We start from the raw sequence: 26,427 nt of genomic DNA, 5'->3' as shown, positions 1-26,427 counted from the left end.
CATTCAAGCATTCAAGCATTCCTTCAAGCAATTGATCATTCTAAGTCTCCATTCAAGGCTAAGTGTTGCATTCAAGACAAGGATTCAACCATTGAAGAGGAGATCACATACCACATACAGCATACAACATACAACAATATTTATACCTTCGCATGTAAGAATACAAACATTCTTACAACAAGGTATCAAGTACTTGTTTTACATTACAATCATTTACATTTACAACATTTCTCATTTCTTGGTTAATTCCAAAACCGGGGTTTGACCTAAGGGAAAACCCCTAATCCCTAACCCCCCAATCGTCTTCACTTTTCTGTGTGCAGGTTGCAGGTACGCGGCTGTAATTGAAGATCTAGAATCCTTGTGCAGAGACGAATAGATCCCCCTTTGTTTCGCAGATTTTTCGGAGGACCGTGTGCATGCCGGGTGCCATCGTCCCATCAACTTTTGCTCAAATTTGCAGGATAGCATTGTCTCGACATTTTACTGCTAATTCCAGGTCCACGGCTTCATCCTATATTCCTATCTCTATTTATAAGTGAATCTTTCTCACTTTACATGCATTCCTAGCTCACTCCTTCTATCTACATTCTTTACAAAAGAGGGTAGCCTTGCTATCTTAACCCTTGAAACTCATTTAGAATCCAATCTTGCATTGTGTGGGATTGGATCTTGTGGGTTTCAACCCCTCTTTTGAATGTAAAGTCTCCCCTAAGTGAAAACCGTCAATTCTAAGTGACCCCCTTTCCCCTTGGAGTGGTGGGGGAAACACTTAGGGTTCGCTCACGATTTTCCGCTTTACATTTTTGGTGAACCCGACGTGAACATCCTTTCTGATTATTCATGGTTAGATCTGAAAATTGGATTCGTTGATTACATTTCCATGTTTTATCTTTTGCGAATTTTATAGGTTGATTGCATAAAAACCCTAAATTTTCTTTTTAAAAATTGAACTTGTGAAATGTTTAATTGTTAATGCTTGTTTCAAATCTACCCTTCTACTGCAAATTATCAAATCATATTTGTGTTTTAATTTTGAAAATTAAGTGGTTAAGTGTCAAAACCCTAATTTTTAAAACCCTCTTTGTTCAACCTTTGACTGATGATTTCACTGATCAAAACATCTCCAAATCGGCTATAACTTTGGATTCCGCAACAAAATCATAATATCTTTCATCCCTGAAAATTTGGAAAAAATTTGTGAGGACCGTGTGCACTCCGGGCGCCATCGTCCTCGACATTTTTTCTAAAATTTTGGGAGCTAGATCTTACTGTATTTTTATGCTAAAATCCAGAATTTTGGCTGATTTTATCAATTCTAACACATTCAAAATTAAAGTCAAAGTTGGTCTAGTGATTGCTTGGATTAAGGCTTCTAATCATTCAAAAATTGGTGAAATTGAAATTTTGTGTCAAAATTGTATTCTTACTGTCCTAAATCTGAAAAGTGTGTTGGCGTTCATTCGAAATTTCAGTGCTTTATTCAAATTCTTGCAATTTGTGACTTTTTGAAATTAAGTGTTTAATTGCAACAACTTTGATTTCTGCTTTCAAAATCAAATTTTGTGAGAAATTGAGTCAACTTTTAAATGTCAAAACTTGCATTGCTCTTAGTATTCCCTCTAAAATCATAAAATTCAAAATTTCAGTTTCCCTCTCTTTTTCAAAATTCAAATTTTGCATTTTTCAACAATCTTGGTAGGGTTCAATTTTGAGATTGCAACTTTAATTTGGCCTATCTACAGATCGTAAAATCACTCAATTTTTTTAGATTAGCTTTAAAATCATCATAACTTTCATCCCTGGAAATTTGGAAAAAAGTTGCAAGGACCGTGTGCACCCCGAGCACCACGGTCCCTGACATTTTTTCAGAAATTTTGGGAGATTGTCGTGATTGAATTTAACAGCTTAAATCTAGGAGATTGGCTGATTTTACTAAAATTTGCTACCTCTAAATTCAAAATCTTCTCTCTCTCTAATGCATGAGTTTACAACAATAAGCCCTACTTACACTATTCCCGTTAGACGAAGCCATAGAATTAAGTCTTTCCAAGGTTTAATTACTAAGGAGATGGAACCTAATTTGAATGGCCTTTTTAACGAGGACATGGGTGATTCCTCTAATCCTCTTAATGATGAAGAAGCTCTCCATGAGGTTTCTGAAGAACAACTTTCGAAATTGGATAACCAATTTGATGATTTTCGACAATGGATGTCTCAAGAATACCCTAATAGTCAAGCTCTTAATTTAATTGAGGGTCTAAAACGTATGCTTCAAAGTGATAAGAATGGAATTGATATTTTGCGTGGTATTGCACACATTGTGGATTCGAATGTGATGCCTATGAAGAGTTGTGCTGAAACTTTAGGTTATACACAACCTCCTACTCAAGTCAATCATTCTATTCCTTTGACAACTTCTATTGCTAGCATACCTACCTTTACATCAAACATAATGACTACTTCTATACAAGACATTCCCCCTATGATCACCAGTCATGGGGGCAATCCTTCCTCTTCAATCAACCCTCTGCCTTCATTCAATCCAACTTCTTCATTCATTCCTTCAATGAGTGTTCCTATTACATCTCCACAAATGAACATGATGCAAGGGGGCAATTCATTTAACCATTACATTCCTCCTTGTAGTGTTCCTCCTTTCCAATCCTCTCCTATGACTAACTATCATAGTGTCCCGCCACCTTACTCTCTACCTTCTTTCAATAACATAATACCTCCATCACAATCTAACACGTCTAATATGAATTCTTCAACTGAAGCAACCATTAACAATCTTGCACAAACTGTCTCTTCTTTATAGCAACAAATTGCCTCTATGAATAAATCTAAGTTTAGTGTGCCCACATTTGATGTTGCGAGCCCACTTTCTCTTGACATTGTTCGAGCTATTCCCCCTAAACATGGTGAAATCCCGCATTTGGAGCTTTATAATGGTAAAGGTGATCCTCTAACACATGTTAAGACTTTACAAACAATATGTATTGATTTTGCTTATGACCAAAGGTTGCTTGCAAAACTGTTTACTAGGACATTAAGAGATAAAGCCCTACAATGGTAGTGCTCATTGCCTTCTTATTCTATTACTTCTTTCGAACAACTTGCAAATGCTTTCATTCAACAATTTCAAAACAATATAAGTTCTAAAGTTACTTTGATTGATTTAATGCATTGTAAACAAGGTGTTAAAGAAAAAGTGACTGATTTCATTGGTAGATATAAGCATTTGTATGCTCAAATCTCTTTTCCAGTGCCTGACAATGATATTCAAAGAATCTTTATTTCTAATTTACAAAAAGATATTCGAGACAAACTTTTGTTTTCTGAGTTTACTTCTTTCCAACAGTTGTGTGCTACTCTTCACAATTATCAACTGACTGTGAGTCAAATGGAACAATCACATCCTATGGCTTCGAGTGATAAGGCTGATAGTAGTCAACAACCATTTGGGAAGTTTAAACTGAATAGAGAGTCCATTAAATTCAATGAAAACATCATCAACAACAATGTGAATGCAGCATCAGGTGTGCCTCCTATTTCTAAGTTTTTCAAGAAAGAAAGAAAGTTTACTCCTTTGAATGAATCATTGCATAGTATTATGAATAAGTTATTGGAACAAAATGTGCTTACTCTTCCTCCTATAAAGCAAATAGATCCTACAAAGATTAATTCACCCTATTTTGATAACAAATCTTTTTGTCAATTTCATCGTCAACCTGGGCATGATACTGAAAAATGTTTTGCTTTAAAGGGTAAAATTCAAGATTTGATTGATAATAATACTATCTTTGTTTCTGGAGTGAATGATAAAGGCAATACATCTGTAGCTCCTCCTAACCAAAATCTTTAGATTTTTACTGATCCATTACCTTCTCATACCTCTAATGTGATTGAGACTAATGATTCCTCTTTCTCATCTGATGGTCTTGTGTCTATGACTCCGAATGTGATTAACTTTGTAGAGCAGAAAGAAAACCCTAAAGAACCTTCCATCACATTTGATTCCAGTGAAACTATCAGGGCACCTGATGGTCCTTTATATATAGTTGCAAAAGTCAAGAATACACCTTGCCATGGAGTGCTTATTGATCCTTTGTGCATGGTTAATGTTATTACTGAAGAATTTCTTTTTACTTTGCAATTAAATCAGGTGATCTATGACAAAATAGATGTGATTGTGAAATTATTTGATGCATTTTCTTCTCCTGCAATTGGTTCTATTACATTACCTATTGAGGTCCATAACAAATCCCTTGATGTGAACTTTGCTATTATTCCTTCATCCGAACAATTTCGTGTGAAGCTAGGCTATCGTTGGCTATCTTCCATGAAAGCTATTGCTTTTCCTATTTACAAGTGTTTGAAATTTCCCCATAATGGTGAAGTTGTTACTGTCAATCATAGCCTCTTTAAACCAGCTAAAAGAACTTCTAGCATTCCTATTGATTATTTTTGGCCTAAACAATTCCAATCTCTTCCACCGTGAAGTGATCATCTTTTCAAATCTTATCAAAAATGAAAAACAGGTATGATCCTATCTCTAAGTGAACCTAGAACACCCAAACTTGATATTCCTATCGTTCTTGAGAAGGAAGTTCTTCCTTTGAAAGATAAAACTAATGTCTTTCCTCAAGAAGATTCCCAACCCATCCCTATGGATGTGACTATGTCTATGTCTAATAAACTTTCTAAAAGCAAACCTATACCTCCTCGTCATGATGGACTTGGTCTCCTTCCTAAACCAAATATTCCTCCTTTATATGGAGTAGTTCCTCCTCCTTCCTTTTATAGAGAGAAGAGACCTTCCTCTTCTCCTATTATCCAGCCTAAGAAACCACAACCTAAACACCTAAGTGATAAGGATGAGAACATTCCTCCTCCTCAATCTTCTCCACTTCCTACTAAGACTAGACGAAATCGTTCTGTGCGTGAACGCCGACGAAAGCATCGTCTTAGAGCTCAAGCAGCTGCTTCTCAAACTTTGCAATCCCCAAAAACACCTTCAACAAGCATTATTCCATTTTCTCCAAAATCTCCTAAACATAAGATGCATGATGGTCTTGATCCTGTGCGACTTAATGATCCTATTTTTATAAATCTTGATGATGATATAGATGAAAATGTTATTCTTGATGAAAATGTTACTCCTCTTGCTTCTAATACTGAATATGAACTTGTTGATGTTGATAACCATTTATCTAACGAATTTTCTAAAGCACTTATCCTAGCTCCTAGACAAGAACAATGTGGCTTGGAACATGAACATGGCCCTTGTTTGGATCTTGTGATAGCTCCATCTGCTCTGTTGGATGTTCCTCCTCTAGTGTGTTCCCTGCCTTCCCGAAACATTGATCAGCAAGATCGGGGGGTAGATGACGTGCTAGACTAGTTTCATTAGTATAGCAGATTCTCTCCTCCTCTCTTTTGTTACTGCTTCTATGTGTTATTTTCATTCTTCTATTTGTTGTCCTTAGTGTTGTCTACTTGAGGACGATGCAAAGCATTGAGATCTCTTTTGGTCTCTCTCATGTTGACTCAAAAGACACATGTGTTCCCTTCTTCTAGGTGATCTTCCTTGATTGGGGAATGAAGAACAATTATGCATACATACATATGATATACATGAATTATCATACAGTATACTGACCCCGAGGAAAGCGAAGTCACCTCATGCTTTGTGTTTTGTGTCTATTATCCTTGGGTTTATCTCACACTTGGGGGCTAAATCTTTGTGATAACGTGCTCCTTTCCCTTCTCATTTCTTATGTGTATCACTACCTTAAAGAAATCACCCCCATTGAGGCGTGTGCGATCGCTTTAACATAGGAGGGCATACACCCCGTCTATCCCTTTAGGATACTCGAAAATTTCTTGGCGAACTTAGCTTTGCCTTGAAATTTTTTGGTATTTCTCTTGCATGACTCATAGTGAGGGAACCTTACTACTGACAGTCATGGTTCTCCCTCGTGATCTTCCCTTTTACTTTGTCAATCAAAGTCGTAAGATCCTTAGTCCACTGGGGGCTTGGTGTGTCTTGCCTCCTTGACGTGGTGAAAGTCTTTCAATGTTGTTTCCTTGTACTTTATCGGAAGTATTGGCGTATGCTTATTCTCCCGCTAAAGTGGGGGCTAAATGTAGCGTCCTAAAATTGTGACACTTGCAATTTCGACTGCATTTGGGTCTTCATGATGGCGACGCAACACTGAACCTGAATGGAGATCCTGAAACTTGTCCATGACATCAAAAACTGCATTTTTCAGCACCCTGGCCTGATCCTCCTTGCACCCTGTTGTCCCTGGAGGTGGGACCATGGTGCCCAGCGCCCTGGTCCCTGGCCCTATTTTGGGCCCGGTCCCTTTTGGGGCTTCGGGTCTTTATGTTTTCAATTTGGAAAATAATCTTTCCTGGTCGGCCCAAGGTCGGAAAAATCAGTCTTTTAACCCTAATTGGCAAGTATATAAACTACATTTCCTCTCCCATTTGGACGAGGAAGGATATATGTGTACAAGATACGGAATTGATATTAAAACATTCAAGCATTCAAGAATTCAAGCATTCCTTCAAGAAATTGATCATTCTAAGTCTCCATTCAAGGCTAAGTGTTGCATTCAAGACAAGGATTCAACCATTGAAGAGGAGATCACATACCACATACAGCATACAACATACAACAACATTTATACCTTCGCATGTAAGAATACAAACATTCTTACAACAAGGTATCAAGTACTTGTTTTACATTACAATCATTTACATTTACAACATTTCTCATTTCTTGGTTAATTCCAAAACCGGGGTTTGACCTAAGGGCAAACCCCTAATCCCTAACCCCCCAATCGTCTTCGCTTTTCTATGTGTAGGTTGCAAGTTGGCGGCTGTAATTGAAGATCTGGAATCCTTGTGCAGAGATGAACAGATCCCCCTTCGTTTGACGGATTTTTCGGAGGACCGTGTGCACGCCGAGCACCATCATCTCGTCAACTTTTGCTCAAATTTGTAGGACAGCGTCATCTCGACATTTTACTGCTAATTCCAGGTTCGCAACTTCATCCTATATTCCTATCTCTGTTTATAAGTGAATCTTTCTCACTTTACATGCATTCCTAGCTCACTCCTTCTATCTACATTCTTTACAAAAGAGGGTAGCCTTGCTGTCTTAACCCTTGAAACTCATTTAGAATCCAATCTTGCATTGTGTGGGATTGGATCTTGTGGGTTTCAACCCCTCTTTTGAATGTAAAGTCTCCCCTAAGTGAAAACCGTCAATTCTAAGTGACCCCCTTTCCCCTTGGAGTGGTGGGGGAAACACTTAGGGTTCGCTCGTGGTTTTCTGCTTTACAGATATTTATTTAATTAGATAGGAAAATTTTTGGTGTCTACATTTTGCCCCTCTTTGAGACAATGCAGTTTGTCGCGTTGTTTCAAAGAAGATAATATGAATTGATACAAAGTTGCCCTAAGATGGGAATGATATGCCCCCTCAAGAGATTGGATGAAAATATTTGAAAATATCATAGACAATCTCTTGATAAGAAAGAAAGGCTATAATGGACTGGCTAGATAGGATAGAGTGACAGAGTCACGGGATAATGAAGACTGACTCGAGAAATGAGGGCTAGAACTAGCGCTAGAGCTAGGGCTAGCATAGTCTATAAAATAGACCACGAGGGGAAAACATCCTCATTGTCATCCACACATCCAAGAGATCAAAGTGTAGAAAGAGAATAGAGCAACAACAGTCAGCAGCGATGGTATTGGTGCATAGATTCGATCGTGTTCGCCGATTTCAGAGGCCAGCAGATGCAGGAGAGCTGGCAAGTACCACAAAACCTCTTTGTAATTTGTCATATTAATTGTTGTCATTAATGCATCTTAGGTATTGCAATAAATGCACTTTAGGATAATGTCAAAAAATGCCAAAAATGCATAGGCACGTCTGCATTGGTGCCAGGCACGTCTAGGTTGGCTAGGCGCATCTGCGTTTGTGCCAGACATGTCTATGCTAGGAAAAGCGTCTATGCCAGATGCGAGCACGTTTGTGTTGTGCAGGTGCATTTGTGAAATGTGGGCACGTCTGTGCAGAGCATAGGCAAGTCTATGTATTTCAGGCATGTCTGTGCAGAGCAGGCACGTTTGTGCAGTCTATAAGCATGTTTATGTCATGAAGGTGCGTTTATGTCTTCAAGGTCAAATCAGCAGTTCTTTGATGAACATATGTTATCAATTGGATAAGTTGCTGAGAGGATACACTCAAGCAGGTCCTCTAGGGATGACTAGGATAGCAGATAGGGCTAGGATTGACAATTCTGTGATAGAACATACGTTGCCAATTATGAAAATTACTCAAGAAGATACACTCAAGAAGAGGCTCTAGGATAGGATAGATCGAGGCATTTTGTGATGAACATGGAGTACCAAGACATAGTACTTTGTGATGAACAGAGAGTACCAATAGGAGCAGCACTTTGTGATGAACAGGGAGTGCAAATATGAGCAGCACTTTGTGATGAACAGGGAGTGCAAATATGAGCAGCACTTTGTGATGAACAAGGAGTGCAAAACACGTAGTACTTTGTGATGAACAGGGAGTACCACTAGGATAGATAGCAACACTTTGTGATGAACAGTGAGTGTCACTAGGATAGAAGCAACACTTTGTGATGAATAGTGAGTGTCACTTTGATTGACATGATTGCTTTGCTTGATTGCAACAGTATTTGCCTATGCTAGAGCCCTGAGAGAGATTCCCATCAATGCAGAGATTACAACCAAAGTTGACATTTGAGGATAGGGCTACCATTGAGGTTATGGGTCTGTGATACATTCTGTATGTGCATGAGTTTCAGGCGAGCATGGGTTTGTTGACTACACTTGTTGAGAGGTGGCATTCTGAGACATGCACGTTTAATTTGTCGATGGGTGAGATGAGAGTAACCTTGGAGGATGTTTATAGGATATTGAGGATACCGATCAATGGGGAGCTGATACCCTATGATTGAGATGGAGAGAGGGAGACCCTAAGATGAGTGTTCCAGGATCCGAGACTCGAGATGAGGGTTGGACACATGGCATGGGACACCATGACAGCGATAGGATTGGACCTACCAGCAGTTCTAGGAGGAGTGATCAGTGGGTTCCTGTGTCTAGATAGAGCGACACGGGGGTTGGTTGTGGGTTGGGGGAGCACCTTGGAGGCACTGGTTACACAGCATACCAGATATGCTTAGCGATTGTGCATGCTGGCACACTTGTACTATTAGCTTCATCAGTTTGTTTATCATGGATCCGTAGGATTGGGCTGCAGAGTTACATTGTTACAGGTTTGGGCATATGAGCATCTGCCAGTCACATGACCGATACATTTTAGAGGCTGAGGTCATGGACACAGTTTTGTTCATCTATATGATATGATTACCTCACAGCTGCAGATTGGCAGGTTGGAGCACTGGCGTTGAGTGATCGATGGGATTGACACTGTGATATGGAGGTCATACCATGAGTGCGAGTAGTGGGAGGATGATGCAGTGGAGCTACCCTATACCTTCAGGAGCAGATATCTAATTCGGCAGATGCCCTATGTACTGGAGAGGCAGTTAGTGGATAGGGTATGCAGGCAATTTGGCAGGATCCAGTGGATGCCACGGGGTTCTAGTATGTATTCACGGATACGAGACCAGGCACACTTTGGGCCACTATTATGATATGATCAAGCCATGATGTAGCAGGTAGAGATGGTGCCCATGCCATGGGATATGTGGCCTGAGATTGAGGATGCAGGTATGGATGCAGAGTACACTGCATATTGGGTAGAGCATCCATTTTCACACCTGATAGACCCAGGTGAGTAGATAGATGGAGATGGCAGAGGGGATGAGGATGATGATGGAGATGGTGGAAGTAGAGGCTGATAGAGGAGGCGGGGTGTAGTTGGAGAGAGGAGAATGGCTCCATGGAGAGAGGATGGGGAGGAGAGACAGGCTCGGGTGGTGAGGGGTTGAGGTGGGTTGCCATTACTTGTGCCAGCATCACAGGGTCCCAGATAGGTGTAGGGATAGGGATAGAGGTAGGTATAGGCAGAGGCACAAGCACAAACATAGCCACCAGTACAGGTGGAGCCATAGGCAGAGCCACATGCACAAGGGGTTGAGGAAGAGGAGGATGAGCTATTTGAGCTGAGGGAGATCTGCTAGGGATAGGCAAATGAGGTCCAAGATCTGGAGAGGGAGACAACTAGGCTCAAGAGATAGCTAAGGGATACTAAGTGGGAGCGAGATTAGGCTATCTAGCACTACACTAAGGCTTAGAGATCAGCCTATCCAGCGCTACACTAAGGCTAAGACAGGGGCTGGATACGCCTATGTTCTGTAGGCAGGGGAGGAGATAGGCTATTGGCAAGACCTATACTATGGGGTAATGCCACCAGAGCAGTAGGAGAGGAGCTTCCATAGACCATCACAGATAGCGACGGCTACTGGAGGGAGTCAAAGGAGACAGGTGTCCAACGGTGGGGTTATGGGTCCTCCACCACCACCAGATAGAGGGGTCAAGAGATATGATCCTGGGGCGGGTCCTTCCAGGGATCAGACTCCATCAAGGTCAGGCGGCTTCGAGGGAGGGAGTTCATCATAGCCTTAGAGGGCTATGTATCATTTTTGTACCATTTTTGTATAATGATGTAGACACCTTCGAGTGATTGTAGCCATATGATTTTGACATCATTATATCATGACAATTTTGATTATGGGTATGTGCAAGCTAATGAGTCACAAATTCATGGAATTTTGCGTGTTGGAAAACACACTCCACAAAATGGGCCCCCATTTTTCAAAAAATTGGACCCGTTAATGGTTCGGCCTCTTGAGCCAAAAGGTCACGGGGTGCTGAAGCCAAATAAAATGGGCCCCCGTTTTGAAATTCTATTTTTACCCTTTTTTTGGGCAAATTTTTCATTTTCACCGTAATAGTGAATTGACAAGAAGAGATCAAAAACAGGCCCCCGTGCTATGGTTTCCACTTCAAGCCTCCACTACTATCCCAGGTACACATTCAGTCATCTATTTTCACATTTCATATTTTCTTGTATATTTTTCTTGTTTTTTTGTGTATTATTTTAGTTTTTTTTTATAGTAGCCTATAAATAAATTATTTTTTATATTTTTAAATTCTTGATTTTGATCTAAAATATTTTTGAATAGTTAACCCTAAACCATAATCAACAAATTTAGAAATCAAAACCAAACCTAGATAATTAACAAAACAAAATCGACACAAACAAAAAAATGAAAATGAAATGGAAACAAAAACAAAAACATTCGAAAATGAAATTGAAATAAAATTGAACATATGTACCTAAATTGTTCTTAATCCTCATTACGCAATACAAAAGTTACCACTAAATTAGTATAACCTTAAAAGTAATTAACATTACTCTTCAAATTTTAGATATCAAAGTTTTGGCTTAGGTTTATGCCATGTCATGGCATAAAGGTCCTATTATGGTCCAATTATGTCATGTGATGGTATAAAAGGATCAATTATTGACACATTATGTCATGTCATGGCATAATAGGTCACATTATGCCATGATGGCATAATAGGACACATTATGACATGATGGCATAATCTGTCCTATTATTCCATGACATTGCATAATGGGTTCATAGTTGGTCCTATTATATCATGTCATGGCACAATAGGACCTATTATGCCATCATGGCATAATAGGTCCTATTATGCCATGACATTGCATAATAGTCCACCTATTATGCCATCATGGCATAATAGGTTCATAATAGGACCTATTAAGCCACAACATGACATGATTTTCTCAAAAATTGCCAACTTCGTCATCTAATTCATATCCAACACTAAAACTATGCTAACTCGACATGCTTACTTAGTATGATACGACCAATTATGGACCTATTATGCCATGATGGCATAATGTGTCCTATTATGCCATGACATTGCATAATGGATCCATAGTTGGTCCTATTATGTCATGTCATGGCATAATAGGTCCTATTATGTCATGTCATGGCATAATAGGTCCTATTATGCCATGACATTGCATAATAGTCCACCTATTATGCCATCATGGCATAACAGGTCCATAATAGGACCTATTAAGCCACAACATGACATGATTTTCTAAAAAATTGCCAACTTCATCATCTAATTCCTCTCCAACACTGAAACTATGCTAATTTGACATGTTTACTTAGTACGATAGGACCAATTATGGACCTATTATGCCATGATGGCATAATATGTCCTATTATGCCATGACATTGCATAATGGATCCATAGTTGGTCTTATTATGTCATGTCATGGCACAATAGGACCTATTATGCCATCATGGCATAATAGGTCCTATTATGCCATGACATTGCATAATAGTCCACCTATTATGCCATGACATTGCATAATAGTCCACCTATTATGCCATCATGGCATAACAGGTCCATAATAGGACCTATTAAGCCACAACATGACATGATTTTCTCAAAAATTGCCAACTTCATCATCTAATTCATCTCCAACACTAAAACTATGCTAATTCGACATGTTTACTTAGTATGATAGGACCAATTATGGACCTATTATGCCATGACATTGCATAATGGATCCATAATAGGACCTATTATGCCATCATGGCATAATAGGTCCTATTATGCCATGACATTGCATAATAGTCCACCTATTATGCCATCATGGCATAACAGGTCCATAATAGGACCTATTAAGCCACAACATGACATGATTTTCTCAAAAATTGCCAACTTCATCATCTAATTCCCATCCAACACTGAAACTAAGCTAATTTGACATGTTTACTTAGTATGATATGACCAATTATGGACCTATTATGCCATGACATTGCATAATGGATCCATAGTTGGTCCTATTATGTCATGTCATGGCATAATAGGACCTATTATGGCATAATAGGTCCTATTATGCCATGACATTGCATAATAGTCCACCTATTATGCCATCATGGCATAACAGGTCCATAATAGGACCTATTAAGCCACAACATGACATGATTTTCTCAAAAGTTGCCAACTTCATCATCTAATTCCTCTCCAACACTGAAACTATGCTAATTCAACATGTTTACTTAGTATGATAGGACCAATTATGGACCTATTATGCCATGATGGCATAATATGTCCTATTATGCCATGACATTGCATAATGGATCGATAGTTGGTCCTATTATGTCATGTCATGTCATAATAGGACCTATTATGCCATCATGGCATAATAGGTCCTATTATGCCATGACATTGCACAATAGTCCACCTATTATGCCATCATGGCATAATAGGTCCATAATAGGACCTATTAAGCCACAACATGACATGATTTTCGCAAAAATTGCCAACTTCATCATCTAATTCCTCCCCAACATTGAAACTATGCTAATTCAACATGTTTACTTAGTATGATAGGACCAATTATGGACCTATTATGCCATGATGGCATAATAGGTCCTATTATGCCATGACATTGCATAATGGATCCATAGTATGTCATGGCATAATAGGACCTATTATGCCATCATGGCATAATAGGTCTTATTATGCCATGACATTGCATAATAGTCCACCTATTATGCCATCATGGCATAACAGGTCCATAATAGGACCTATTAAGCCACAACATGACATGATTTTCTCAAAAATTGCCAACTTCATCATCTAATTCATCTCCAACATTGAAACTATGCTAGTTTGACATATTTACTTAGTATGATAGGACCAATTATGGACCTATTATGTCATGATGGCATAATATGTCCTATTATGCCATGACATTGCATAATGGATCCATAGTTGGTCCTATTATGTCATGCCATGGCATAATAGGTCCTATTATGCCATGACATTGCATAATAGTCCACCTATTATGCCATCATGGCATAACAGGTCCATAATAGGACCTATTAAGCCACAACATGACATGATTTTCTCAAAAATTGCCAACATCATCATCTAATTCCTCTCCAACACTGAAACTATGCTAATTTGACATGTTTACTTAGTATGAAAGGACCAATTATGGACCTATTATGCCATGATGGCATAATATGTCCTATTATGCCATGACATTGCATAATAGATCCATAGTTGGTCTTATTATGTCATGTCATGGCACAATAGGACCTATTATGCCATGACATTGCATAATAGTCCACCTATTATGCCATGACATTGCATAATAGTCCACCTATTATGCCATCATGGCATAACAGGTCCATAATAGGACCTATTAAGCCACAACATGACATGATTTTCTCAAAAATTGCCAACTTCGTCATCTAATTCATCTCCAACACTGAAACTATGCTAATTCAACATGTTAACTTAGTATGATAGGACCAATTATGGACCTATTATGCCATGACATTGCATAATGGATCCATAGTTGGTCCTATTATGTCATGTCATGGCATAATAGGACCTATTATGCCATCATGGCATAATAGGTCCATAATAGGACCTATTAAGCCACAACATGACATGATTTTCTCAAAAATTGCCAACTTCATCATCTAATTCATCTCCAACACTAAAACTATGCGATTTCGACATGTTTACTTAGTATAAATATCTTGTGTATCATTTAACATATATCCACACCTAAAGGATTTGGTTTTGCATAAAAAATTAAAAAAGAGAGAAAAGTAAACATAATTTTTTTATTCACGGGTGAAAACCATTCTTATGACAGCTTGGACAAGTACCTTGGCATCATGTATAATTTTTTTTAAAAGTACCCTACACTTGGAGCATACCACAATCCATTCAAATTCTCTTTATTCTCAACCATCCTTGTCATCATCCATATCATGTATCTCACATTCCTAGTTTTTGACCTTGATTTAAGTCTTTTAATCATTTTGACACATGTTTTAGGAAAATTCTAATATATCAAATCCTATTTATACAGAACTGTTACAAAAAATTTGAGAAGATGAGTAACATATATCCACATCTCTACCAAAGTAGGGAGTATGAGTTGAACATGTGATGCCTACCTAGGTCTAGATATCTACCCAAGTAATCTTATCCTATCCTCTAGGTGCAAATATGCAATACAATAGCTAGGTAAATGCAAGAAAATAATGATGCACCAACAAAATGAATGTACACATTGAGGTGACACGTAACATAAAAGAGAAACCACTAGATATCACATGATTTAATATTTTATGTTTACTTCATGTGTTTTATCTCCTATTTTTACATTAAATCTAATCTTTATTAGTAACTACTAATTTCCTAGAATGTTTGATTCTTATACTTTAATCTTTGTTCTAGCTTATGATCTTCAAGACTATTTGCTTCACATGTATGTTCATATATAGTGTTTTTTTTATCTTATTAAAGCATTATCTTATGTTTGTATATTGGTTAATCTATCTTCTTAAAGTATTATCTTATGTTCATACATTAGCCTATTATTATAGAGAATATAATAGATTATCACTATTTGATCATGCATTTTTGCATCTTAATATCATATGATTGTGCCTCACATGACGATCTTATGATCATAACTTGGTTTATAGAGCGTAATGATCTTACATTTCAATATCTTATTTTAAGCACTTATCATCAATCCTTATATATTCTTACACTAGAAGGAGGATCATCTTATTTCTCACTTATTTATTGATCTTATGTATGAAATATTTTATATTGATTTTAATAGTCGATGCATTTTACAAGAAATGAATTTATTAAATTGAATATATAATAGATTTATGATGTTTCATTGAAAGTTTTTATTAAGTTTTGTGCGCAAATTTTATATTTAAAGATTCAATAGTATGTACATGTATATTTTTTTGAAGTTCAATATTATATTATATATTTCATGTGTATCTCATTCAACAATATATATGCAGGAGTTCTTTGTTATCATGGATGTCTTTGACATAGATGAACTATTAGGTGAAAATCCCCCACCACAACCCCCTCCTCCTCCTCCTCCACCTCCACCACCACCACCACCCCCTAGATTGGATGAAATTCATTTAAGAGAAAGAATTAATGAAAACCTACAAGTGATTGAACAAAACATTGCTACTATCCAAAATGAGCAAATCACGCCACCCCATCTTGTAGAGTTTGCAAAATCAATACAAACTATTGTCGAGTCAGTTAGATTTGTTGATTCTCAATTAGATCAATTTCATAGACGACGACAAGAGTTGCATGATTTTTATGTCGGTGGTTTAACTTATAGGCAAATCACTTATTTGAAAATAACCAAAGCAGATTTATGTCCATATTTTACCAACCCAAAAACAAGAGAACCAATGCAACCTAACCAGAAAAGAATTTCAATTAGGTGGTGTGTGCATCCAGAAATGGCTAGATACTTTTTGGATAGATGGTGGATGGTTTTCTATTATCCACCACATCGTAATTATGAGGTCCCTTTTTATTGTTTGAAGAAATTATACTGTGAGTTTGTAATGAACCAAAAACCAAATTATTTTGACATTAAGTCATTCCAGGGTGTTGGTCGTGGAATGCCACAGCATAGATTAGGGGCACGGAGTAATAATCCCCTACCGGATCCACCCATAGTTCCACTTGTTGCTCCATCAATTCCTGCAGATGTCCAAAATACATCGTTCATTTCAACATTAGATGCTTTGACTTCCCTCATAGGTAACCTGAGTGAGCAAGCTGCTCACATGGCATATACTCCTCGATGGATGCCACATATGTGTTCGAGTTGTCATGAGACGTGTGTAGGTCCTACTACTACTGTAGGATATACTTCAATTCCAGCTGAGCATGATGCAGCAGATGATAGTATGATGACATCTTATATGGATTTTCTTTGCTCGGATGTTCATCTTGACCAGGTATAGATATATATACATGTACATGTCAATCTTTTAATACTTCATTAAATATATGTATAAACTAGGTGCATCTCTTTTTTTTATACAATCTAATACTTCATTAAATAAATTTTGTTTATGTAGATAAGGAGTACACCTAATATTAGAGTCAATATTGCATCTACTAGAACACAACTCGGCACACCTTATGGGGTATAGTATAAATTTCTATCTAGACATTGTACTATCTTTTTAAGTTAATATGTTATCATTGTATACTATATAAATTTTCATGTTGATACATTGAATGCTTCTTTCTCGAGGATTCAGGTCACGAGGGACCCTCTACATCACATCGAGAAGAGGGTCTGACTACTGTGACACCATCTATGGTATGTATCTTATAATTCTTAAATTAAATATGAACTCTTACAATGTTGTAACTTAACTTGAAATTATTTAGTACACATATATATGTTCACTAAATATGATTTCATTAAATGCATGTATGGAGGTGGACACTACCATTAGGATAGGTTATCCTCATAATTTTGATCAGAGCCAATTTGAACGCACATCGACATCCTTTGAGGTATTAATATGTAATACTTAATTTGATCTTATTTTGACTCTTAATTTAAGATTTAATTGGACACTTTGAATTTGACCTTGTACAGGAGTTAGCTAGCACTACATTTGGTGTTGATATTGCACAAGATACTGCTAGAGGAGATACTGCTAGAGGATCTAATGAGCATATGGTAAGTTTGTAACTTAATTTATGAATTCTAATATATTTGATAAATTATTCTTTTGATAGTTAATTTCAAGTAATATTTTAATATTATTTTTTTATTGTACAGCATGAGACAGGTGGATCTGGACCACGTCCCAAGGACAAGAGAGATACTGCTAGAGGATCTGATGAGCATATGGTAAGTTTGTAACTTAATTTACAAATTCTACTATATTTGATAAATGATTCTTTTAATAGTTAATTTCAAGTAATATTTTAATATTATTTTTTTATTGTACAGCATGAGACAGGTGGATCTGGACCACATCCCGAGGACAAGAGAGATACTGCTAGAGGATCTGATGAACATATGGTAAGTTTGTAACTTAATTTATGAATTCTACTATATTTGATAAATGATTCTTTTAATAGTTAATTTCAAGTAATATTTTAATATTATTTTTTTCTTGTACAGCATGAGACAGGTGGATCTGTACCACGTCTCGGGGACAAGAGACCACGAGATGTTATTGATGATAGCACTTAGATTTTACTATTTATTTGGCTTTGATATGTACTTTTTTATGGACTTTACACATTTGTTTACACGTGCACATACTTTATATATATGGATAGTTGCATAATAGGATTAGATCATATATATTTTGTGCACATTAGATATTATGTGGAGTGAACATCATGTTACCATCTAGACATATATATGGATTAGATATTATATGGGTTATGTGGACTTGAAATTTTACTATTTATTTGGCTCTGATATGTACTATTTTATGGGCTTTACATATTTGTTTACACGTGCACACATACTTTATATATATGGATAGTTGCATAATAGGATTAGATCATATATATTTTGTCCATACTTTATATATTTTGTGCACGTTAGATATTATGTGGAGTGAACATCATGTTACCATCTAGATATATATATGGATTAGATATTATATGGATTATGTGGACTTGAAATTTTACTTTATTTGGCTCTGATATGTTCTATTTTATGGGCTTTAAATTAATAGTCTCTCATTTATGTGTATTGTACACAAAATGTAATCAAGAAGACATATCTAAAATAAAATAAACAGTCTATTTAAATTATAATAATAAGTATTTATATCTCTCAAAATACAACATAAAGTATGCACAAACAATAGTAGTCATTGAGGCCAAGTCTACTCTGAGAGACCTGGAAAAAATAAATACATATGATTAATTTTTATAATCAGGATGCATTGAATTTAAAATACAAAGGGATTTGCCTTAAGGGTACCAAAATTTAACTTACTTTTAATTATTCAAAATGAAACATAAAGTATGCATAAATAACTTTGTTTTCACTGATGCCTTCTACTTGTGGTGGACCTGAAACAAAATTTTACTAGATTAGATTTTATAATTGTGATGCATGATATAGAATGCTATATATAATATGCATCATGACTTTTAAAAGGGAGGTGGATTAAGGGTTTAAATTATAACTTACTTGATATTCATTCTGTTATACCATCTGCATCCTCTCTCTTTTGCAAAGCATCTATAATTGTCCCGTGCTCTTCCATAGAGAGAGTCCATAATTGTTTATTAGCAGGCCTGCCACGATATCTATCCAATTTTATATTAGTTGCCACTACCAAATGTGAGTAATGTATAATCTTCTTCTCTAATTCATAATCTCCAAATGTAGGCAATCCATTCTTTCTTGTTAGATATTTGCGTAGCCAAGTGCCAACAACAACCACAGATCCTGTTGGATAGTCATAGCCATCATCATCTACTCGAGGAGTGGTTAGCTTATGTTTTGGCTCTACACATCGAACCAACCAATACTCTATCCCCTCTTCATTATCCTCTGGTGCAACAACAGCATAGACATATCCTGTGCACAAAACAATTTTATTTTAATATTTAATGAGAAATAAAAACAAAAATATACACTATAAGATTTCATAAATTTATGTACTATTCAATAAATCAAAACAAATTTCAAAAATAATTTTACCTTGTTGTATAAGATTTGAAATGTGATCATAGTCATTTGATGCAAACATTTGATCCATATCTTCATCAGTTCTTTCATGTGGATCATTTGCATCTATGGGTGTCAATGATCTTTGTTGCCATGCTTCAACCCATTCTTTATTCTCACAAAATTCCCAATCTCCGGAAACACAAAACTGACAAAAGCAAGCAAGTTGCCTTGTGAATATAGTCCATGTGTTTGAATTATAACTCTTAAATGAATGCCATTTAGCTGATCCAATGATGGTATTACAATCATGCCGAATAGGAATACTATCTTCCTCTATCAACCAGAAGAAACGGTGAATTGCAGAGTTTTCAGTTGATCCTTTTGACAACTTTGAATTGCACCAATCTACAACTACACGAGCATCTCTGAATTTCACTGCATCCTCAAATTTCAATTGTTCTCTAGCAAGAGCTCTTTTTATACAGGCATCGGCTCCATCATGTTCCCCCTTACCATGTCCCGCTTCAAAAAAACTCCATAAATGTTCGACATTGGTTATCTTGTGAACTTTGCATAGCCAATAAAACATTCTTGCATTTTTGAATTGTCCAGTGTAGTTATCTAACCATATCATATGTTGTTTCATGTCAATTTCTCTTTCCTTAAGATTATCATAAAATAACTTGAAGCAATGTTGAACAAACTCTAAAGAGTGTAATAGATTATCGCTAACATAGAAATGATACTCCCTCAAAAAATTTATGTTACCTTCTATACTGTCATGGTCATGTCTATATATAATGTGCACAAATATGGCCACTTGCACGGAGTTGTAGTATTGTGATTGAGTTTCCTCTTGTGGTTTTAGAGTATAATTTTTTGCAAAATCCACAACTGATACTATTGTTCCAATTGGAAATGTGTTCTTGCATATGTGAAACTATCTATCAAGCCATCAGGCATGTTGGGAATGTTTCACATATTTTGGAACAATATGAGTTTTAAACTCACTAATAAATGCATTCACACTATTCTGTTCTGTAATCAATTCTAAATGTTTCCCCATCTTTCCATCCTTTAGAGGGTATTCTATATTTTTAAATCTCCTAACATCAACCATTTTTTGTCCAAACTCAGATGAAACATGTTCATGCAAACATTCACCTATCAAAGAATAGTTCCCACATAAATTGCAAAGGCCATAAATGCATGAACTGGAAAGAAATAATTGTTCATTAGGTGGTTTACAAAATAAACTTCCAATAAAATCTTTTATAGTTTCAGGTGGAACATAAACACCACAATCCTGCACAAAATCATTACCATGCAACATACAACGTATATATCGAAAAACATCATAATAGTAATGAAAATGAACATGAGTTTTACAACAACAAGATATTCTTTGTTTATTGATTTTAACATACCAGGGTTTGAATTTTTCAAATGATCTTTGACTAACTCGTAAATTCATTAACACAGATTCATCACTAAATTTTTTAAAGAATTCAGTTTGAGTCATGTCAAGAAGATGTTTTGGATGAGGATCATGAATTTTTTATCCCACCCTTAACTTTAAAACATCTCTAGCATTTGATGAAACTCTAGTGTTATCATGCCAGAATTTTGCAATTAATTGTTTAGTTTCATCATTTAATTTCATGTCCGACCTTTGAAGTCTACCACTAAAACTCCAACAATGGTTTAGTGGATCAATTTCAATTGTGTCTCTTCTTTTGGCCACTCTTGACAAGGTTCTACGATGTAAGTTCAAATAGCCACTTATATCACTTAACATTCTTTTACTAACAATCATTTTGTCAACTATAGTAGTCGTTATAACTCTACGTGCTGCATTCTTATCTTTAGATTGACTTGTTTTTCCTATAGAATCAATGGCACTGGCAACAGAAGATACAACTTGCTTATATGATTCATCTTTTCTTTTTGGTTTTGCATAAATACCCATTTTTTTCATGACTTTACGCATTTTTAACATTTTTATTAATTGTAGCATTAATTGACATTGGAATCCTAACTTTTTATTATAGAAAAATTGTTTATATAATTTGTTCACATGTGTTCTAATTTGTCTCCAAGAAACTAACCCATTAAGATTATTTAACACATTGCTATCAATAGTAAACAAATTACACTCGTTTTCTTTCAGAAAGGGTGGTGTAATATTTTCAAGTTTTATTTCTTTTCATATTGGTGTATGAAATTTATATCCAGCTTCATTTAAATCAGCAATTTGATTGGCATCATAGTCATCGAGATTTAAAAACATACCAAAATTCGCATCCACATCAACATTTGCATCAACAATCATACCCATGTGTGGTTCTACATTTCTTGCATCCATCATGATGTCTTCAATGGTCTCATCTACAATGGGCACTGAACTAGATGCTTCAGAAGTGTTATTCAATTGTCATTGTTGTGATCTTCGATCTCTTTGGCATTTTGCCTCCTCTCTTTGTGCTTGAATTTCATCCACTATCATTGTCCTCTTTTTTTTCTTTTCACATTTCTTAGAACCCATTTTTACAAACTCGTCTTCAAAAAATAATATCTTTTTACTGAGTTCTTCAAAAAATTGTGTAAAAAATATTAAAAAATACTGCCAAATGATGTAAAAAATCTTTGTCAGTACAGATTTTAATGATAGTGTGGTAAATTGATGCAATCTATCTTTTTTTTTTACAGTAACGGTTATTTAGAAATGGGGGCCCGTTATTTAAATAACGGGCCCCCGTTTCTAAAACGGGGACCTGTTATTAAATCCAGCGAGCAAAAAATGGAACGGGCCCCTGTTTTAGAGATAGGCCCCCATTTATAAAATGGGGGCCCGTTATGTAAAATTTGAATTCACAACCTGCCACTTGCCTCAGGATTAGGCCCGAGATAGGCCTAGGATGGCCACACCTCAGACATGAACCTGCAAATTCAAAGCTCCATGAATGAAAGCACAAATATGATGAAATAAAATAGTTTACGTGCATCTAATCAGAGAATTTTTATACGAAATTGAAACCCATTTCAGATTATACTATCTAGATTCTAAATATGTAAATTAATTTAATAATTGATTATTTTAACTATTTTTCATTTAATTTATACTAAATCAGGTCCATAAATTTGAAATATTAACTAATTTTCTTAATTTAATAGCTTTTTTATTTTAATGAATTTTGAAAAAAAAATTATATGTCATCAATCTACACAATATTCTTTTCAATTTAAAAAAAAAAAAATTCAAAAAATGCTAAGTTTACGTCAAATTATGTGGGTCGTACACGTCAAATTTTTAAAAAGATAATTACGGCCATTAAAAAATTAATTAAAAAAAATATATTTGAAAAAAAATTACAGAAAAATATGCTCATCAATCTTCAGTGTGTTACAAACCATTTCCCAAAATGGTTTGAGAAAATAATTTTAATTGTGTCAAAAAGTGTGGGTCGTACACATGTATGGTATGGTCTTGAAACAAGCATTTTTAAAACATAGGTTTCAGAACTCCATTCAAAAAGTTATTTTTTATTATGTGGGTATTAAAATAAATTACATATTTGAAAAGTAGACTCAGAGAGCTATCTTTTATATTACTGACTCTTTCCAAGATTCTATCTCTAAGTGTTTCAAAATTTAAGCTCAAGTGAGACAAAATCTGAAAAACAGGGAAAACACTTCCACTTTTTGGCCAAAAAGTGGACTCATCTTCTTGCACTGACCCTTATATATATATGAGATGATTCATCTTTGCAGTAGCTATATGCATGTGTACCTATGTGATGAGATGTTTTATGATGTATGTTTCTATGTGATGATTATGATATGGATGCAAATATGTACATGATGAAATGCAATGTTTTTGCTCTTTTATGTTTTATATGTTATGCCAATGTAAATGTAAATGTGAATGTGAATGTATGAAATGCAAATGAATATGATAATGCAAATGATTATTTTCATGATGAAAATGTAAAATGTGCCAATATGTGTTGTGTGCAAGATATGATGTAATTGTGATATCTATATGTATGTATGAACTGCTTATATGTGGTAATGTAGGTGCAACTACATGAGATGCAAATGTTTTTGGTGTGTCATTATACTCAGTCGTGTGATAGCAGGCTACACAGACTCAAGAAGGATGATGGAGGTCAATCAAGAAATAGGGATGGTAGATAGAATATATGAAAGTGAAAGAGCTTCTTGTGCGTTATCATCATTGATCTTTATTATGGCAAGTAGGTTATGACAATCGAGGCATATGTTCGACCCAGAAAGTCATTGTACCCATTTGCATGGAGATAAGATAGTCACAAACAAGGAATGCCTTAGTTCACACTAGACTCTCAGTGTCCTCATATCCTTGGACAAGTCATAGCATTACTAAGAGATAATCCACTGATAACAAAAGAAAAATAGGTGACGATACCCTATCCTCGCCTTTTTAGTCAAAGACGTCCTAGAGATAGAATCTCTAGTCAGAGACATCCTAGAAAAGCTAAAAGACATGTCACCAAAAGATAAAATCAAAAGAAAACCAAGGCTCGACACCAACATCCACTGTAGTCCTCAAATTTAGTGTTTCTTGTCACTTGTATAAGTCATATTTGATTGTGGTCACAATGTTTACTTTCACAAAAAGGATAGATAGCACTGAACCATAATGTTGTCTGAGTCTGCTAAAAGATTTGATTTGTTGAAGCCCATTGTTGTTGCTGTGTCTCATCGAAAACTGACTGAATCCATGAAACTGATACTTTATTGGGGAGAAGATAAAACTTTATTGCGAATCTATGATGCAAGTGTTGTTTTATTGCAGATTGTGCGCAAATAGACTAAAGAAAACTAGAAGAAAATGTACTCCTCAAAAACATGTGATGCTCTTAGTTCCACATCCATCACTAGACATAGGATTTGCCTTAGCCACAGATAGGAGCTGATTTATTATAGATGGAAAAAGGTGAAAAGGAGGGATTATTATGAATGGCTAACCAATCTTAGGTAGATCAATAACAAGCCATGATGGGATGGGTAAGTTTATTATGGATGAATAGGTTGTGAGTGTGTGCAAAAGTGAAAGATGAGATTGAATCCTGAAGGAGGGAGGAGAAATGTCTCTACACATGGCATCAGTGACCCGGTTTTCACCATGGTACTTGCCTAGGGTGCCACCGAAGTGGTTTTCATCGTTGGACAAAAATATTTTTCTATTTTTCAATTTTTATTTTTATTTTTTTGTGTCACAAGGCGCTTGTTTGCCAGGTTTTCAGCAAGTAATGATTTTTATGTTTTATGATTTTTTTTTTGTATTTTTAAATTTTTTAAATTTTTTTTGTTTTTTTTTTGAATTGGGATACTCTGAAGAGCTATGTGTAAAACCTATGAAGGTGCATGCTATTGATAAGATCCTCCAAAGGTTCACCCTCTATAGTTGAAAGTTGATATGCACCAGATCCATATGCTACTATGATGATGTGAGGACCAAGCCATTTTGGTTTGAATTTTCCCTTCTTCTCTCTGTCTTGCTGATTTTTAGGATTTTCTTTGAGAACTAAGTCACCCACCTCAAATGTGTGAGGCTTTATCTTAAGATTGTAGCTGTATTGTTCCTTGATTGAATGATGTGTAGCTTGAGTGACTATCTTCCTTGATGAAGGAACTAAGATAGAATTACTAGTGTGTGGACTACACAAGCCCATATGTGTGTCACCTAAAGAAGTTTGGGCATCCTTGATAACAAAGTCCTTCAAGGAAACTCCATTAAAGGTCCATGATGTATCACCAAAAGGGGATGGATGATGAATACTAAGAGGGGGGGATTAATTAGTATGCCAAAAATCTCTGTACTAAAACACTTAAATAGTCTGAAGACAAACCGGTAAAATAGTTTAACAGACAGACCGGTTATCACATGTGCAAACCAAAATGCAAGTAAAGTATTCACCCACAAAAGCAATACAACCATAACATAAGATATTTGACGTGGAAACCCAACTGGAAAAAAACCATGGTGAGATGGAACTCACAAGTCACTATCTGCAGAATAGAAACTAGACCGGTTAAGATCTTACAATGTTCTTCACCAGAATAGATCCTGTTAGGAATCTCAATCTCTATTGGGAGATAAGTCCGATTAAAGACTACCTTGTTAGAGGATTTTAGATTCACAGAGGTGAACCACCTTGTTAGAGGATTTTACAAAGGCTTTTGGACCTACCCAGTTAAAGGCTATAGACTTGTCAAAGATGTGAGTAATCAACAAGTGTTTGATCTATCTAATAGCACAAACTGCTTGGTTAGATCCAGTATAGCTCACTGTTAATCATTCCAGCATTACTTTAGTCTTCTCTATCTCTCTCTCAGTTACAACTTGATCTTCTCAGATAAGATCGCTCTTACAACAACTTAACAACCACCTTAAACCCTAGTCACAACATAAACCCTTTCAGTAACAACCTAAAACCCTAGACATGATGTCCTTTTAAAGGAATCTGATTTCATGTCGGTCCAATAGGATTACATTACAATTTCCTAAGTTCAATGAATTTAGACATACTCAGTAACATGACACAAAAAGAACCATCAGTGTGTCGGCACCATCAAACAATCGATGGATTGGTAACTCATCACAAAATGTCGGTTGGTAACTCATCACAGAGTATTACTGGTTCATACAAAATACCAGTTGTTGGTTTGACAAAAATGAAGACTAGTAAGAATGTTTTATGCTGCTTTGCTCCCTCATACCACTTGAGATCTACGAACTGCTTGGGGTTGACATGTCGCTTCAG

Source organism: Cryptomeria japonica, chromosome 8 (genome assembly GCF_030272615.1).
Source record: "Cryptomeria japonica chromosome 8, Sugi_1.0, whole genome shotgun sequence".
Taxonomy (NCBI): Eukaryota; Viridiplantae; Streptophyta; class Pinopsida; order Cupressales; family Cupressaceae; genus Cryptomeria; species Cryptomeria japonica.
This window is presented reverse-complemented; position numbering follows the sequence as displayed.